A 19,631-nucleotide genomic window follows, 5' to 3' on the forward strand; every position below is an offset into this window, starting at 1 on the left:
CCAGCGGATTAACTCTGCGTACAAGACGACATAAGCGTGCAGTGTCGCGGGTTGGACCGCTCGCGCTAAGTGAGCTGCGACCACGCAGGAGACAAATTTTTTCGGGCAAGAAACAGCGGATTAATTCTGCGTACAAGACGACATGAGCTTGCAGTGTCGCGGGTTGGACCGCTCGCGCTAAGTGAGCTGCGGCCGCGCAGGAGACAAATTTGTTCGAGCAAGAACCAGCGGATTAATGCTGCGTACAAGACGACATGAGCGTGCAGTGTCGCGGATTGGACCGCTCGCGCTAAGTGAGCTGCGACCACGCAGGAGACAAATTTGTCTGGGCAAGAACCAGCGGATTATTGCTGCGTACAAGAGGACATGAGCGGGCAGTGTCGCGGGTAGGACCGCTCGCGCTAAGTGAGCTGCGACCACGTAGGAGACAAATTTGTTCGGGCAAGAACCAGCGGATTAATGCTGCGTACAAGACGACATGAGCGTGCAGTGTCGCGAGTTGGACCGCTCGCGCTAAGGGAGCTGCGACCACGCAGGAGACAAATTTTTTCGGGCAAGAACCAGCGGATTAATGCTGCGTACAAGACGACATGAGCGGGCAGTGTCGCGGGTAGGACCGCTCGCGCTAAGTGAGCTGCGACCACGTAGGAGACAAATTTGTTCGGGGAAGAACCAGCGGATTAATGCTGCGTACAAGACGACATGAGCGTGCAGTGTCGCGAGTTGGATCGCTCGCGCTAAGGGAGCTGCGACCACGCAGGAGAAAAATTTGCTCGGGCAAGTACCAGCGGATTAATGCTGCGTACAAGACGACATGAACGGGCAGTGTCGCGGGTTGGACCGCTCATGCTAAGTGAGCTGCGGCCACGCAGGAGACAAATTTGCTCGGGCAAGAACCAGCGGAATAATGCTGCATAGGAGAAGATATGAGCGGGCAGTGCCGCTGGTTGGACCGCTCGACTAAGTGGCATGCGGTACACAGGAGACAAATTTGTTCGGGCAAGAACCAGCGGATTAATGCTGCGTAGCAGACGACGATGACCGACCAGTGCACCGGGATAGACCGCTCGCGCTACGCCAGCTGCGGCCACGCAAGAGACAAATTTGCTCGGGCAAGAACCAGCGGAATAATGCTACGTAGAAGACCACGATGAGCGACCAGTGCAGCGGGATAGACCATTCGCGCTACGCCAGCTGCGGCCAAGCAAGAGCCAAATTTGCTCGGGCAAGAGCCAGCGGACTAATGCTGCGTAGAAGACGACGATGAGCGAGCAGTGCCGCGGGATAGACCGCTCACGCTACGCCAGCTGCGGCCACGCAAGAGACAAATTTGCTCGGGCAAGATCCAGCGGAATAATGCTGTGTAGAAGTCGACGATGAGCGAGCAGTGCACCGATATAGACCTCTCGCGCTACGCCAGCTGCGGCCACGCAGGAGTAAAATTTGCTCGGGCAAGAAACAGCGGATTAATGCTGCGTAGAAGACGACGATGAGCGAGTAGTGCCGCGGGATAGACCGCTCGTGGTAAGCCAGCTGCGGCCACGCAAGAGATAAATTTGCTCAGGCCAGTTCCAGCGGATTAATGCTGCGTAGAAGACGACGATGAGCGAGCAGTCCACCGGGATAGACCGCTCGCGCTACGCCAGCTGCGGCCACGCAGGAGACAAATTTGCTCTGGCAAGAACCAGCGGATTAATGCTGCGTAGAAGACGACGATGAGTGAGCAGCGCCCGGGATAGACCGCTCGCGCTACGCCAGCCGCGGCCACTCAGAAGAGAAATTAGCTCGGGCAAGAACCAGCGGATTAATGCAGCGTAGAAGACGACGATGAGTGAGCAGCGCCGCGGGATAGACCGCTCGCGCTACGCCAGCAGCGGACTCTCAGAAGAGAAATTTGCTCGGGCAAGAACCAGCGGATTAATGCAGCGTAGAGTAGGACGATGAGCGAACAGTGTCGCGGGATAGAACGCTCGCGCTACACCAGCTGCGGCCATGCAGGAGACAAATTTGTCCGGGCAAGAACCAGCGGATTAATGCTGCGTACAAGACGACATGAGCGGGCAGTGTCGCGGGTTGGACCGCTCGCGCTAAGTGAGCTGCGACCACGCAGGAGACAAATTTTTTCGGGCGTGAATCAGCGGATTAATGCTGCGTACAAGACGACATGAGCGGGCAGTGTCGCGGGTTGGACCGCTCGCAATAAGAGAGCTGCGGCCACGCAGGAGAAAAATTTGCTCGGGCAAGTACCAGCGGATTAATGCTGCGTACAAGACGACATGAGTGGGCAGTGTCGTGGGTTGGACCGCTCATGCTAAGTGGCATGCGGCTACACAGGAGACAAATTTGTTCGGGCAAGAACCAGCGGATTAATGCTGAGTAGCAGACGACGATGACCGACCAGTGCACCGGGATAGACCGCTCGCCCTACGCCAGCTGCGGCCACGCAAGAGACAAATTTGCTCGGGCAAGAACCAGCGGATTAATGCTGCGTAGAAGACCACGATGAGCGAGTAGTGCAGCGGGATAGACCATTCGCGCTACGCCAGCTGCGGCCAAGCACGAGGCAAATATGCTCGGGCAAGAACCAGCGGACTAATGCTGCGTAGAAGACGACGATGAGCGAGCAGTGCCGCGGGATAGACCGCTCACGCTACGCCAGCTGCGGCCACGCAAGAGACAAATTTGCTTGGGCAAGATCCAGCGGAATAATGCTGCGTAGAAGTCGACGATGAGCGAGCAGTGCACCGGGATAGACCGCTCGCGCTACGCCAGCTGCGGCCACGAGGGAGAGAAATTTCCTTGAGCAAGAACCAGCGGATTAGTGCTGCGTAGAAGGCGACATGAGCGGGCAGTGTCGCGGGTTGGACTGCTCGCGCTAAGTGAGGTGCGGACACGCAGGAGACAAACTTGCTCGGGCAAGAACCAGCGGATTAATGCTGCGTAGAAGAAGACGATGAGCGAGCAGTGCAGCGGGATAGACCGCTCGCGCTATGCCAGCTGCGGCCACGCAAGAGACAAATTTGCTCGGGCAAGAACCAGTGGATTAATGCTGGGTAGAAGACGACGATGAGTGAGCAGCGCCACGGGATAGACCGCTCGCGCTACGCCAGCTGCGGCCACACAAGAGACAAATTTGCTCGGGCAAGAACCAGCAGATTAATGCTGCGCAGAAGACGACGATGAGCGAGCAGTGCACCGAGATAGACCTCTCACGCTACGCGAGCTGCGGTCACGCAAGAGACAAGTTTGCTCGGACAAGAACCAGTGGATTATTGCTGCGTAGAAGACGACGATGAGCGAGTAGTGCCGCGCGATAGACCGCTCGTGGTAGGTCAGCTGCGGCCACGCAAGAGACAAATTTGCTCCTGCCAGTACCAGCGGATTAATGCTGCGTAGAAGGCGACGATGATCGACCAGTGCACCGGGATAGACCGCTCGCGCTACGCCAGCTGCGGCCACGCAAGAGACAAATTTGCTCGGGCAAGAACCAGCGGATTAATGCTGCGTAGAAGATGACGATGAGCGAGCAGTGCACCGGGATAGACCTCTCGCGCTACGCCAGCTGCGGCCACGGAAGAGACAAGTTTGCACGGGCCAGTACCAGCGGATTATTGCTGCGTAGACGACGATGAGCGAGCAGTGCACCGGGATAGACCTCTCACGCTACGCCAGCTGCGGTCACGCAAGAGACAAGTTTGCTCGGGCAAGAACCAGTGGATTAATGCTGCGTAGAAGACGACAATGAGCGAGCAGTGCACCGAGATAGACCTCTCGCGCTACGCCAGCTGCGGTCACGCAAGAGACAAGTTTGCTCGGGCAAGAACCAGTGGATTAATGCTGCGTAGAAGACGACGATAAGCGAGTAGTGCCGCGCGATAGACCACTCGTGGTACGCCAGCTGCGGCCACGCAAGAGACAAATTTGCTCCTGCCAGTACCAGCGGATTAATGCTGCGTAGAAGACGACGATGAGCGAGCAGTGCAGCGGCATAGACCGCTCGCGCAACGCCAGCTGCGGCCACGCAGCAGAAAAATTTGCTCGGGCAAGAACCAGCGGATTAATGCTGCGTAGAAGACGACGATTAGCGAGTAGTGACGCGGGATAGACCGCTCGTGGTACGCCAGCTGCGACCACGCAAGAGACAAATTTGCTCGGGCCAGTACCAGCGGATTATTGCTGCGTAGACGACGATGAGCGAGCAGTGCACCGGGATAGACCGCTCGCACTACGGCATCTGCGGCCACGCAGGAGACAAATTTGCTCGGGCAAGAACCAGCGGAATAATGCAGCGTAGAGTAGGACGATGAGCGAACAGTGTCTCGGGATAGAATGCTCGCGCTACGCCAGCTGCGGCCAGGCCGGAGAGAAATTTTCCCGGGCAAGAACCAGCGGATTAATGCTGCGTACAAGACGACATGAGCGGGCAGTGTCGCGCGTTGGACCGCTCGCGCTAAGTGAATTGCGACCACGCAGGAGATAAATTTGTCTGGGCAAGAACCAGCGGATTAATGCTGCGTACAAGACGACATGAGCGGGCAGTGTCGCGGGTAGGACCGCTCGCGCTAAGTGGGCTGCGACCACGTAGGAGACAAATTTGTTCGGGCAAGAACCAGCGGATTAATGCTGCGTACAAGACGACATGAGCGTGCAGTGTCGCGAGTTGGACCGCTCGCGCTAAGGGAGCTGCGACCACGCAGGAGACAAATTTTTTCGGGCAAGAACCAGCGGAAAAATGCTGCGTACAAGACGACATGAGCGGGCGGTGTCGCGGGTTGGACCGCTCGTAATAAGAGAGCTGCGGCCACGCAGGAGAAAAATTTGCTCGGGCAAGTACCAGCGGATTAATGCTGCGTACAAGACGATAAGACGGGCAGTGTCGCGGGTTGGACCGCTCATGCTAAGTGAGCTGCGGCCACGCAGGAGAAAAATTTGCTCGGGCAAGAACCAGCGGATTAATGCTGCATAGGAGAAGATATGAGCGGGCAGTGTCGCTGGTTGGACCGCTCGACTAAGTGGCCTGCGGCTACACAGGAGACAAATTTGTTCGGGCAAGAACCAGCGGATTAATGCTGCGTAGCAGACGACGATGACCGACCAGTGCACCGGGATAGACCGCTCGCGCTACGCCAGCTGCGGCCACGCAAGAGACAAATTTGCTCGGGCAAGAACCAGCGGATTAATGCTACATAGAAGACCACGATGAGCGAGCAGTGCAGCGGGATAGACCATTCGCGCTACGCCAGCTGCGGCCAAGCAGGAGCCAAATTTGCTCGGGCAAGAACCAGCGGACTAATGCTGCGTAGAAGACGACGATGAGCGAGCAGTGCCGCGGGATAGACCGCTCACGCTACGCCAGCTGCGGCCACGCAAGAGACAAATTTGCTCGGGCAAGATCCAGCAGAATAATGCTGCGTAGAAGTCGACGCTGAGCGAGCAGTGCCCCGGGATAGACCGCTCGCGCTACGCCAGCTGCGGCCACGAGGGAGAGAAATTTCCTTGAGCAAGTACCAGCGGATTAGTGCTGCGTAGAAGGCGACATGAGCGGGCAGTGTCGCGGGTTGGACCGCTCGCGCTATGTGAGGTGCGGACACGCAGGAGCCAAATTTGCTCGGGCAAGAACCAGTGGATTAATGCTGCGTAGAAGATGACGATGAGCGAGCAGTGCACAGAGAAAGACCGCTCGCGCTATGCCAGCTGCGGCCACACAAGAGACAAATTTGCTCGGGCAAGAACCAGCAGATTAATGCTGCGCAGAAGACGACGATGAGCGAGCAGTGCACCGATATAGACCTCTCGCGCTACGCCAGCTGCGGCCACGCAGGAGTAAAATTTGCTCGGGCAAGAACCAGCGGATTAATGCTGCGTAGAAGACAACGATGAGCGAGTAGTGCCGCGGGATAGACCGCTCGTGGTAAGCCAGCTGCGGCCACGCAAGAGATAAATTTGCTCAGGCCAGTACCAGCGGAATAATGCTGCGTAGAAGACGACGATGAGCGAGCAGTCCACCGGGACAGACCGCTCGCGCTACGCCAGCTGCGGCCACGCAGGAGACAAATTTGCTCTGGCAAGAACCAGCGGATTAATTCTGCGTAGAAGACGACGATGAGTGAGCAGCGCCCGGGATAGACCGCTCGCGCTACGCCAGCCGCGGCCACTCAGAAGAGAAATTAGCTCGGGCAAGAACCAGCGAATTAATGCAGCGTAGAAGACGACGATGAGTGAGCAGCGCCGCGGGATAGACCGCTCGCGCTACGCCAGCAGCGGACTCTCAGAAGAGAAATTTGCTCAGGCAAGAACCAGCGGATTAATGCAGCGTAGAGTAGGACGATGAGCGAACAGTGTCGCGGGATAGAACGCTCGCGCTACGCCAGCTGCGGCCACGCAGGAGACAAATTTGTCCGGGCAAGAACCAGCGGATTAATGCTGGGTACAAGACGACATGAGCGGGCAGTGTCGCGGGTTGAACCGCTCGCGCTAAGTGAGCTGCGACCGCGCAGGAGACAAATTTTTTCGGGCAAGAATCAGCGGATTAATGCTGCGTACAAGACGACATGAGCGGGCAGTGTCGCGGGTTGGACCGCTCGCAATAAGAGAGCTGCGGCCACGCAGGAGAAAAATTTGCTCGGGCAAGTTCCAGCGGATTAATGCTGCGTACAAGACGACATGAGCGGGCAGTGTCGTGGGTTGGACCGCTCATGCTAAGTGAGCTGCGGCCACGCAGGAGACAAATTTGCTCGGGCAAGAACCAGCGGAATAATGCTGCATAGAAGAAGATATGAGCGGGCAGTGTCGCTGGTTGGACCGCTCGACTAAGTGGCATGCGGCTACACAGGAGACAAATTTGTTCGGGCAAGAACCAGCGGATTAATGCTGCGTAGCAGACGACGATGACCGACCAGTGCACCGGGATAGACCGCTCGCGCTACGCCAGCTGCGGCCACGCAAGAGACAAATTTGCTCGGGCAAGAACCAGCGGATTAATGCTACATAGAAGACCACGATGAGCGAGCAGTGCAGCGGGATAGACCATTCGCGCTACGCCAGCTGCGGCCAAGCAGGAGCCAAATTTGCTCGGGCAAGAACCAGCGCACTAATGCTGCGTAGAAGACGACGATGAGCGAGCAGTGCCGCGGGATAGACCGCTCACGCTACGCCAGCTGCGGCCACGCAAGAGACAAATTTGCTCGGGCAAGATCCAGCGGAATAATGCTGCGTAGAAGTCGACGATGAGCGAGCAGTGCACCGGGATAGACCGCTCGCGCTACGCCAGCTGCGGCCACGAGGGAGAGAAATTTCCTTGAGCAAGAACCAGCGGATTAGTGCTGCGTAGAAGGCGACATGAGCAGGCAGTGTCGCGGGTTTGACAGCTCGCGCTAAGTGAGGAGCGGACACCCAGGAGACAAACTTGCTCGGGCAAGAACCAGCGGATTAATGCTGCGTAGAAGAAGACGATGAGCGAGCAGTGCAGCGGGATAGACCGCTCGCGCTACGCCAGCTGCGGCCACGCAAGAGACAAATTTGCTCGGGCAAGAACCAGCAGATTAATGCTGCGTAGAAGACGACGATGAGCGAGCAGTGCACCGGAATTGACCGCTCGCGCTACGCCAGCTGCGCCCACGCAGGAGACAAATTTGCTCGGGCAAGAACCAGCGGATTAATGCTGCGTAGAAGACGACGATCAGTGAGCAGCGCCGCGGGATAGACCGCTCGCGCTACGCCAGCAGCGGCCTCTCAGGAGAGAAATTTGCTCGGGCAAGAACCAGCAGATTAATGCAGCGTAGAGTAGGACGATGAGCAAACAGTGTCGCGGGATAGACCGCTCGCGCTACGCCCGCTGCGGCCACACAAGAGACAAACTTGCTCGGGCAAGAACCAGCAGATTACTGCTGCGCAGAAGACGACGATGAGCGAGCAGTGCACCGAGATAGACCTCTCACGCTACGCCAGCTGCGGTCACGCAAGAGACAAGTTTGCTCGGGCAAGAACCAGTGGAATAATGCTGCGTAGAAGACGACGATGAGCGAGCAGTGCACCGAGATATGCCTCTCGCGCTACGCCAGCTGCGGTCACGCAAGAGACAAGTTTGCTCGGGCAAGAACCAGTGGAATAATGCTGCGTAGAAGACGACGATGAGCGAGTAGTGCCACGCGATAGACCGCTCGTGATACGCCAGCTGCGGCCACGCAAGAGACAAATTTGTTCGGGCCAGTACCAGCGGATTAATGCTGCGTAGAAGGCGACGATGATCGACCAGTGCACCGGGATAGACCGCTCGCGCTACGCCAGCTGCGGCCACGCAAGAGACAAAATTGCTCGGGCAAGAACCAGCGGATTAATGCTGCGTAGAAGATGACGATGAGCGAGCAGTGCACCGGGATAGACCTCTCGCGCTACGCCAGCTGCGGCCACGCAAGAGACAAATTTGCACGGGCAATAACTTGCGGATTAATGCTGCGTAGAAGACGACGATGAGCGAGCAGTGCAGCGGCATAGACCGCTCGCGCAACGCCAGCTGCGGCCACGGAGGAGAAAAATTTTCTCGGGCAAGAACCAGCGGAATAATGCAGCGTAGAAGACGACGATTACCGAGTAGTGACGCGGGATAGACCGCTCGTGGTACGCCAGCTGCGACCACGCAAGAGACAAATTTGCTCGGGCCAGTACCAGCGGATTATTGCTGCGTAGACGACGATGAGCGAGCAGTGCACCGGGATAGACCGCTCGCGCTACGGCATCTGCGGTCACGCAGGAGACAAATTTGCTCGGGCAAGAACCAGCGGATTAATGCAGCGTAGAGTAGGACGATGAGCGAACAGTGTCTCGGGATAGAATGCTCGCGCTACGCCAGCTGCGGCCACGCCGGAGAGAAATTTTCCCGGGCAAGAACCAGCGGATTAATCCTGCGTACAAGACGACATGAGCGGGCAGTGTCGCGCGTTGGACCGCTCGCGCTAAGTGAATTGCGACCACGCAGGAGACAAATTTGTTCGGGCAAGAACCAGCGGATTAGTGCTGCGTAGAAGGGGACATGAGCGGGCGGTGTCGCGGGTTGGACCGCTCGCGCTAAGTGAGCTGCGACCACGAAGGAGGCAAATTTGTTCGGGCAAGAACCAGCGGATTAATGCTGCGTACAAGACGACATGAGCGGGCAGTGTCGCGGGTAGGACCGCTCGCGCTAAGTGGGCTGCGACCACGTAGGAGACAAATTTGTTCGGGCAAGAACCAGCGGATTAATGCTGCGTACAAGACGACATGAGCGTGCAGTGTCGCGAGTTGGACCGCTCGCGCTAAGGGAGCTGCGACCACGCAGGAGACAAATTTTTTCGGGCAAGAACCAGCGGAAAAATGCTGCGTACAAGACGACATGAGCGGGCGGTGTCGCGGGTTGGACCGCTCGTAATAAGAGAGCTGCGGCCACGCAGGAGAAAAATTTGCTCGGGCAAGTACCAGCGGATTAATGCTGCGTACAAGACGATAAGACGGGCAGTGTCGCGGGTTGGACCGCTCATGCTAAGTGAGCTGCGGCCACGCAGGAGAAAAATTTGCTCGGGCAAGAACCAGCGGATTAATGCTGCATAGGAGAAGATATGAGCGGGCAGTGTCGCTGGTTGGACCGCTCGACTAAGTGGCCTGCGGCTACACAGGAGACAAATTTGTTCGGGCAAGAACCAGCGGATTAATGCTGCGTAGCAGACGACGATGACCGACCAGTGCACCGGGATAGACCGCTCGCGCTACGCCAGCTGCGGCCACGCAAGAGACAAATTTGCTCGGGCAAGAACCAGCGGATTAATGCTACATAGAAGACCACGATGAGCGAGCAGTGCAGCGGGATAGACCATTCGCGCTACGCCAGCTGCGGCCAAGCAGGAGCCAAATTTGCTCGGGCAAGAACCAGCGGACTAATGCTGCGTAGAAGACGACGATGAGCGAGCAGTGCCGCGGGATAGACCGCTCACGCTACGCCAGCTGCGGCCACGCAAGAGACAAATTTGCTCGGGCAAGATCCAGCAGAATAATGCTGCGTAGAAGTCGACGCTGAGCGAGCAGTGCCCCGGGATAGACCGCTCGCGCTACGCCAGCTGCGGCCACGAGGGAGAGAAATTTCCTTGAGCAAGTACCAGCGGATTAGTGCTGCGTAGAAGGCGACATGAGCGGGCAGTGTCGCGGGTTGGACCGCTCGCGCTATGTGAGGTGCGGACACGCAGGAGCCAAATTTGCTCGGGCAAGAACCAGTGGATTAATGCTGCGTAGAAGATGACGATGAGCGAGCAGTGCACAGAGAAAGACCGCTCGCGCTATGCCAGCTGCGGCCACACAAGAGACAAATTTGCTCGGGCAAGAACCAGCAGATTAATGCTGCGCAGAAGACGACGATGAGCGAGCAGTGCACCGATATAGACCTCTCGCGCTACGCCAGCTGCGGCCACGCAGGAGTAAAATTTGCTCGGGCAAGAACCAGCGGATTAATGCTGCGTAGAAGACAACGATGAGCGAGTAGTGCCGCGGGATAGACCGCTCGTGGTAAGCCAGCTGCGGCCACGCAAGAGATAAATTTGCTCAGGCCAGTACCAGCGGAATAATGCTGCGTAGAAGACGACGATGAGCGAGCAGTCCACCGGGACAGACCGCTCGCGCTACGCCAGCTGCGGCCACGCAGGAGACAAATTTGCTCTGGCAAGAACCAGCGGATTAATTCTGCGTAGAAGACGACGATGAGTGAGCAGCGCCCGGGATAGACCGCTCGCGCTACGCCAGCCGCGGCCACTCAGAAGAGAAATTAGCTCGGGCAAGAACCAGCGAATTAATGCAGCGTAGAAGACGACGATGAGTGAGCAGCGCCGCGGGATAGACCGCTCGCGCTACGCCAGCAGCGGACTCTCAGAAGAGAAATTTGCTCAGGCAAGAACCAGCGGATTAATGCAGCGTAGAGTAGGACGATGAGCGAACAGTGTCGCGGGATAGAACGCTCGCGCTACGCCAGCTGCGGCCACGCAGGAGACAAATTTGTCCGGGCAAGAACCAGCGGATTAATGCTGGGTACAAGACGACATGAGCGGGCAGTGTCGCGGGTTGAACCGCTCGCGCTAAGTGAGCTGCGACCGCGCAGGAGACAAATTTTTTCGGGCAAGAATCAGCGGATTAATGCTGCGTACAAGACGACATGAGCGGGCAGTGTCGCGGGTTGGACCGCTCGCAATAAGAGAGCTGCGGCCACGCAGGAGAAAAATTTGCTCGGGCAAGTTCCAGCGGATTAATGCTGCGTACAAGACGACATGAGCGGGCAGTGTCGTGGGTTGGACCGCTCATGCTAAGTGAGCTGCGGCCACGCAGGAGACAAATTTGCTCGGGCAAGAACCAGCGGAATAATGCTGCATAGAAGAAGATATGAGCGGGCAGTGTCGCTGGTTGGACCGCTCGACTAAGTGGCATGCGGCTACACAGGAGACAAATTTGTTCGGGCAAGAACCAGCGGATTAATGCTGCGTAGCAGACGACGATGACCGACCAGTGCACCGGGATAGACCGCTCGCGCTACGCCAGCTGCGGCCACGCAAGAGACAAATTTGCTCGGGCAAGAACCAGCGGATTAATGCTACATAGAAGACCACGATGAGCGAGCAGTGCAGCGGGATAGACCATTCGCGCTACGCCAGCTGCGGCCAAGCAGGAGCCAAATTTGCTCGGGCAAGAACCAGCGGACTAATGCTGCGTAGAAGACGACGATGAGCGAGCAGTGCCGCGGGATAGACCGCTCACGCTACGCCAGCTGCGGCCACGCAAGAGACAAATTTGCTCGGGCAAGATCCAGCGGAATAATGCTGCGTAGAAGTCGACGATGAGCGAGCAGTGCACCGGGATAGACCGCTCGCGCTACGCCAGCTGCGGCCACGAGGGAGAGAAATTTCCTTGAGCAAGAACCAGCGGATTAGTGCTGCGTAGAAGGCGACATGAGCAGGCAGTGTCGCGGGTTTGACAGCTCGCGCTAAGTGAGGAGCGGACACCCAGGAGACAAACTTGCTCGGGCAAGAACCAGCGGATTAATGCTGCGTAGAAGAAGACGATGAGCGAGCAGTGCAGCGGGATAGACCGCTCGCGCTACGCCAGCTGCGGCCACGCAAGAGACAAATTTGCTCGGGCAAGAACCAGCAGATTAATGCTGCGTAGAAGACGACGATGAGCGAGCAGTGCACCGGAATTGACCGCTCGCGCTACGCCAGCTGCGCCCACGCAGGAGACAAATTTGCTCGGGCAAGAACCAGCGGATTAATGCTGCGTAGAAGACGACGATCAGTGAGCAGCGCCGCGGGATAGACCGCTCGCGCTACGCCAGCAGCGGCCTCTCAGGAGAGAAATTTGCTCGGGCAAGAACCAGCAGATTAATGCAGCGTAGAGTAGGACGATGAGCAAACAGTGTCGCGGGATAGACCGCTCGCGCTACGCCCGCTGCGGCCACACAAGAGACAAACTTGCTCGGGCAAGAACCAGCAGATTACTGCTGCGCAGAAGACGACGATGAGCGAGCAGTGCACCGAGATAGACCTCTCACGCTACGCCAGCTGCGGTCACGCAAGAGACAAGTTTGCTCGGGCAAGAACCAGTGGAATAATGCTGCGTAGAAGACGACGATGAGCGAGCAGTGCACCGAGATATGCCTCTCGCGCTACGCCAGCTGCGGTCACGCAAGAGACAAGTTTGCTCGGGCAAGAACCAGTGGAATAATGCTGCGTAGAAGACGACGATGAGCGAGTAGTGCCACGCGATAGACCGCTCGTGATACGCCAGCTGCGGCCACGCAAGAGACAAATTTCTTCGGGCCAGTACCAGCGGATTAATGCTGCGTAGAAGGCGACGATGATCGACCAGTGCACCGGGATAGACCGCTCGCGCTACGCCAGCTGCGGCCACGCAAGAGACAAAATTGCTCGGGCAAGAACCAGCGGATTAATGCTGCGTAGAAGATGACGATGAGCGAGCAGTGCACCGGGATAGACCTCTCGCGCTACGCCAGCTGCGGCCACGCAAGAGACAAATTTGCACGGGCAATAACTTGCGGATTAATGCTGCGTAGAAGACGACGATGAGCGAGCAGTGCAGCGGCATAGACCGCTCGCGCAACGCCAGCTGCGGCCACGGAGGAGAAAAATTTTCTCGGGCAAGAACCAGCGGAATAATGCAGCGTAGAAGACGACGATTACCGAGTAGTGACGCGGGATAGACCGCTCGTGGTACGCCAGCTGCGACCACGCAAGAGACAAATTTGCTCGGGCCAGTACCAGCGGATTATTGCTGCGTAGACGACGATGAGCGAGCAGTGCACCGGGATAGACCGCTCGCGCTACGGCATCTGCGGTCACGCAGGAGACAAATTTGCTCGGGCAAGAACCAGCGGATTAATGCAGCGTAGAGTAGGACGATGAGCGAACAGTGTCTCGGGATAGAATGCTCGCGCTACGCCAGCTGCGGCCACGCCGGAGAGAAATTTTCCCGGGCAAGAACCAGCGGATTAATCCTGCGTACAAGACGACATGAGCGGGCAGTGTCGCGCGTTGGACCGCTCGCGCTAAGTGAATTGCGACCACGCAGGAGACAAATTTGTTCGGGCAAGAACCAGCGGATTAGTGCTGCGTAGAAGGGGACATGAGCGGGCGGTGTCGCGGGTTGGACCGCTCGCGCTAAGTGAGCTGCGACCACGAAGGAGGCAAATTTGTTCGGGCAAGAACCAGCGGATTAATGCTGCCAACAAGACGACATGAGCGGGCTGTGTCGCGGGTTGGACCGCTCGCGCTAAGTGAGCTGCAACCACGCAGGAGACAAATTTGTTCGGGCAAGAACCAGTTGATTAATGCTGCGTACAAGAGGACATGAGCAGGCAGTGTCGCGGGTTGGACCGCTCGCGCTAAGTGAGCTGCTACCACGCAGGAGAAAAATTTGTTCGCGCAAAAACCAGCGGATTAATGCTGCGTACAAGACGACATGAGCGGGCAGTGTCGCGGGTTGGACCGCTCGCGCTAAGTGAGCTGCGACCACGCTGGAGACAAATTTGTTCGGGCCAGAACCAGCGGAAAAAATGCTGCGTAGAAGATGACGACATGAGCGGGCAGTGCAGCGGGATAGACCATTCGCGCTACGCCAGCTGCGGCCAGGCAAGAGACAAATTTGCTCGGGCAAGAACCAGCGGACTAATGCTGCGCAGAAGGCGACATGACCGGGCAGTGTCGCGGGTTGGACCGCTCGCGCTATTTGAGCTGCGGCCATGCAGGAGACAAATTTGCTCGGGCAAGAACATGCGGATTAATGCTGCGTAGAAAGCGACGATGATCGACCAGTGCACAGGGATAGACCGCTCGCGCTAAGCCAGCTGCAGCCACGCAATAGACAAATTTGCTCGGGCAAGAACCAGCGGATTAATGCTGCGTAGAAGATGACGATGAGCGAGCAGTGCAGCGGGAGAGACCGCTCGCGCTACGCCAGCGGCGGCCACGCAGGAGACAAATTTGCTCGGGCAAGAACCAGCGGAATAATGCTGCGTACAAGGCGACATGACCGGGCAGTGTCGCGGGTTGGACCGCTCGCGCTATTTGAGCTGCGGCCATGCAGGAGACAAATTTGCTCGGGCAAGAACATGCGGATTAATGCTGCGTAGAAGGCGACGATGATCGACCAGTGCACCGGGATAGACCGCTCGCGCTACGCCAGCTGCGGCCACGCAAGAGACAAATTTCCTGGGGCAAGAACCAGCGGATTAATGCTGCGTAGAAGATGACGATGAGCTAGCAGTGCACCGGGATAGACCGCTCGCGCTACGCCAGCTGTGGCCACGCAGGAGACAAATTTGCTCGGGCAAGAACCAGCGGATTAATGCTGCGTAGAAAATGACGATGAGCGAGCAGTGCACCGCGATAGACCGCTCGCGCTACGCCAGTTGTGGCCACGAGGGAGAGAAATTTCCTTGAGCAAGAACCAGCGGATTAGTGCTGCGTAGAAGGCGACATGAGCGGGCAGTGTCGCGGGTTGGACCGCTCGCGCTAAGTGAGGTGCGGACACGCAGGAGACAAACTTGCTCGGGCAAGAACCAGCGGATTAATGCTGCGTAGAAGAAGACGATGAGCGAGCAGTGCAGCGGGATAGACCGCTCGCGCTACGCCAGCTGCGGCCACGAGGGAGAGAAATTTCCTTTGGCAATAACCGGCGGATTAGTGCTGCGTAGAAGGCGACATGAGCGGGCAGTGTCGCGTGTTGAACCGCTCGCGATAAGTGAGCGGCGGACACGAAGGAGACAAATTTGCTCGGGCAAGAACCAGCGGAATAATGCTGCGTAGAAGGCGACATGACAGGGCAGTGTCGCGGGTTGGACCGCTCGCGCTATTTGAGCTGCGGCCATGCAGGAGACAAATTTGCTCGGGCAAGGACATGCGGATTAATCCTGCGCAGAAGGCGACGATGATCGACCAGTGCAAAGGGATAGACCGCTCGCGCTACGCCAGCTGCGGCCACGCAAGAAACAAATTTGCTCGGGCAAGAACCAGCGGATTAATGCTGCGTAGAAGACGACGATGAGCGAGCATTGCACCAGGATAGACCGCTCGCGCTACGCCAGCTGCGGCCACGCAGGAGCCAAATTTGCTCCGGCAAGAACCAGCGGATTAATGCTGCGTAGAAGACGACGATGAGTGAGCAGCGCCGCGGGATAGACCGCTCGATCTACGCCAGCCGCGGCCTCTCAGAAGAGAAATTTGCTCGGGCAGGAACCAGCGGATTAATGCAGCGTAGAGTAGGACGATGAGCGAACAGTGTCACGGTTGGTTGGTTGGTTGGTTGGTGAAACTTTATTTCCAGCGGATATAGAGGAGCGACACAAAGTCGCCCCCCGCTTAAACGGCGGCCGCTATCCCTTGGGCAGCGGCGGCGTCTTCAGCCAGCTGGAGGAGCTTGATCTGTATCCCCGGGTCGGGGCTGAGCAATAGAGCCTCCCAATGAGCAGAGTCGGTAATGAAGTGACTCGCGGGTAGGGACTGCGGGCAGTTCCAGATCATATGATTTAGATCGGCTTTCGCATCACAATTTTTGCATTTGTTTGAGTAGAGTCCTTCCGAATAGAAGCTACACAATTGGGGATTTGGATAGGTGTTAGTTTGAAGTTTACGCCAGGCTTTGGCCTGTTGCTTGGAGAGCGTTTTATCTGCTGGGGGGAATCTGAGTCTTGCAAGCCTGTAGTGCTGCAGGATTTCTCTGTAAGAAAACAACCTGTCCTTGCCAGAGTATAGGGCGGGTGGGCTGCACGACCCAGCTCGGCGGGACAGTTCTCGAGCTAGGTTATGAGCCGCCTCATTACCAGCAAGGGAAGCATCAGCAGGCGTCCAGATTAGGCGAATGCGCCGCGTGGGCTGATAATTTAGCAGAATCCGTGCTGCTTGTGGGGAGATTCTTCCAAACGTGTAGTTACGTATTGCCAATTTTGAGTCGCTGACAATGGTTTCTGCCGAGGATCCCACAATGGTAGAGCAATGGCTGTTTCTTCTCCAACATGTGTGTGCTGAGTGCGTATAGTGCCCCCAGTTATGAGTGTACCACGTTCCGTGGTGACCACAGCTACCATCTTGTCAGCCGAAGAATCTGCCGCATCTACATATACCACGGAGGTATCATTAAGAAGGCGTTTGCCTAATGATTTGGTTCTCTCTGTACGACGTTCAGCGTGGAAATCTGGGTGCATGTTCCGAGGTAGTGGAGGAATGACCAGAAGCTGGCGTATATGTTTGGGAAGGTCAGTTGTGGGTCCGCCTTGTCGTTCGTATGTTATGCCTAGTGTGGACAGAATGTGTCTGCCAGTTGGTGTGGCCGATAGTCGTTCGTACTGCGAGACGGTTACCGCTTCAATAATCTCGCTTAGGGTGTTATGAAGACCGAGACCTAACACTTTCTCAGTCGCTGTGTGCATGGGTAGCCCAACTGCCTGTTTGACGCATTTTCTGATTATGGCCTCCACTTTTTCTTTTTCAGCTGACTTGAGATGTAGGTAAGGGCATACGTAAGCTATGCGGCTTATCACAAAGGCTTGTACTAAACGGAGAGTATTGCTTTCCTTCAAGCCCGAGTGGCGGTTACTAATGCGGCGAATGAGTCGCATAATTTGCTGCGAGGTTCCCTGTAGCTTCCGAATTACGTCACCATTGAAGCCGTGTTCTTGTAGAATTAGGCCCAAGATTTTAATTTTGGGCACTCGAGGAATGGGGACTCCGCGAATACTGAGTTCGATGGCCGGTGGGGTTTGCGCAAGGGATCTGATGTTGCGGAATATGAGAAATTCAGATTTGGCTGGAGAGCACCGCAGCCCCCTAGGGTCTACATAGTTCCCCACGATATCTATTGCATGCTGTAGTCTCTCCTCGATTTCGGCATCATTGCCCTCGGCGGTCCACAAGGTGATATCGTCAGCATAGAGGCTGTGGTGGAGTTGCGGAACCTGCGCTAATAGGTGTGGAAGTTTCAACATTGCAACGTTGAAGAGAAATGGTGATAGGACCGATCCCTGCGGGGTGCCCTTGTTGCCGAGGGGAAAGTCATGCGAGTGGAGACCTCCTACTTGAAAATGCGCCTTTCTACCTGAAAGAAAGTCGCGGATATAGTTGAAGGTGCGGGCTCCCACCCCGAGTTCATGTAGGTTCTCCAAGATCGCATCATGTCTGACATGGTCAAAGGCCTTTTCCAGGTCAAGTCCAAGAATTATTCTGGTGTCCCGCGTTTTTGCCTCAATAATCTGATGCTTGAGCTGAAGCATTACATCCTGCGTAGAAAGTTTTGGTCGAAATCCAATCATGGTTGGAGGGTACAGCTCGTTCTCCTCCATAAACCGGTTGAGGCGGGTATGAACTACGTGCTCCATGAGCTTACCTACACAAGGCGTGAGCGAAATCGGCCTGAGGTTCTCAAGGCTGAGTGCCTTCCCTGGCTTTGGGATGAGAATGATCTCTGCCGTTTTCCATATTTGTGGGATGGAGCCCTCCGACCAACATTTCTGCATATACTCAGTTAGTGATTGTAGCGACACTTCATCCAGGTTGCGGAGGATCTTGTTGGATACTGCATCGGGGCCAGTGGCGGATTTGCAGTTTAGCCTGGCAATCTCTGCCCTAACCTCATCCACAGTAATGGGGGAGTCGAGCTGCGTGTTTTCCGGACCAGCATAATCTGGGAAGGCTTGGATAGGAGCATTGCCAATATATCTATCTTTAGGTTCAAGGAAAAGGTCCTCTGGTGGGCCTGCATACGCATGCACAAGCTTCTGCAGGTTCTGCCTCTGGGTGGTTCTGCTACCTGTAGGGTCAAGTAGATGACGGAGCAAGTGCCAAGTCTTAGAGACTCCCATATTGCGATCCATTTGGTTGCATATGTCATCCCAGTTTTGTTGAGTAAGTTTAGCTGCATGATCCTCGATCTCCTTGTTTAGCCTAGCTATTCTTCTGCGCAGATTGCGGTTCCACCGCTGTCGTTTGAGTCGGTTCTCGAGTCCACTCTTTGCCTCCCATAGGTGAAGAAGCCGGCTGTCCGCAATCTCCAGGTGGTCAGCCTGGTCTAACGTATGGGTGACTGCTTTGGCATCTTGACAAAGATCCTGCGCCCAGATATCTATGTCTAGTATTTCGGGGGTATCAGCTTCTCGGGCGGCTCTTTTAGCGCGGAACGCGTCCCAATCGACAAGGGTGGGGGCTCGAGCGCTACGACGTTTGGGGCCAGTTGAGGTCACTATTTCCAATATGTAGTGATCGCTGCCGAAATTTTGTTGAGTGTTTATCCATGTTGGAGTGCCCGAATTTTTAGCAAAAGTCAGATCGGGAGACGTATCCCTGGAAACACTGTTACCGCAGCGGGTGGGGACTAGTGGATCTGTAAGAAGAGTCAACCCACACTGTTGTGCGGTGAGCCACAGTTTTCTACCTTTAATGTCCTCCTGTGCGTAACCCCAAGCCGGGTGTTGGGCATTAAAGTCTCCCGTGAAAATGACGGGGTGATTGCCTGCGAGCTTCAGGGTCGCCTGAAAAAGCGGGCCGAAGCTTGCTTTCCGTAACTTTGGGCTGCTATAGACATTCAGCACAAACAGACTGTGGTCGGGTTTCCTAGGCGGAATTAATTCGACTAGCACGTGTGTGACATTTGTGACTGGGGTATCGTGCTGTACTACCGCAATATTTCGTTTGACAAGAGTCGTGACTCCAAGCGTTCCACCCCCCGATGAAAAGGATTGATACCCAGCTAGCTTGCTATTAGTTTGTGTCTCTTGTATGGCGATTAAGTCCGGTCCGTCCCTATTGTTGAGGAATTGTTGGAGTACAGCTCGTTTGCGGCTAAATCCTCGGCAGTTCCACTGCCAGATGGTGTAATTGGGTTGTGGCGCCATGATGTTGCTAGTCGGATACCGCTTCAGAAGAAGCGGGTTTGCGAATTTTGTGAGGAAGGAGCCTGCTCTCTGCTTCCTGCTGCCAGCTGCCTAAGTTAAATAATTCCTGCCGGTGTCTGCATAATTCTTCCATGATGGAAGTCATTGTAAGCTGCACTTGAATGAGGGTGCTGTTAGTCTGCGTTTGCGCTTCTTCAATTTTGTGAATGGTGTCGGCTAGTGTTTGGCCTTC

The sequence above is a fragment of the Amblyomma americanum genome, chromosome 8 (assembly GCF_052857255.1).
Source record: "Amblyomma americanum isolate KBUSLIRL-KWMA chromosome 8, ASM5285725v1, whole genome shotgun sequence".
Taxonomy (NCBI): Eukaryota; Metazoa; Arthropoda; class Arachnida; order Ixodida; family Ixodidae; genus Amblyomma; species Amblyomma americanum.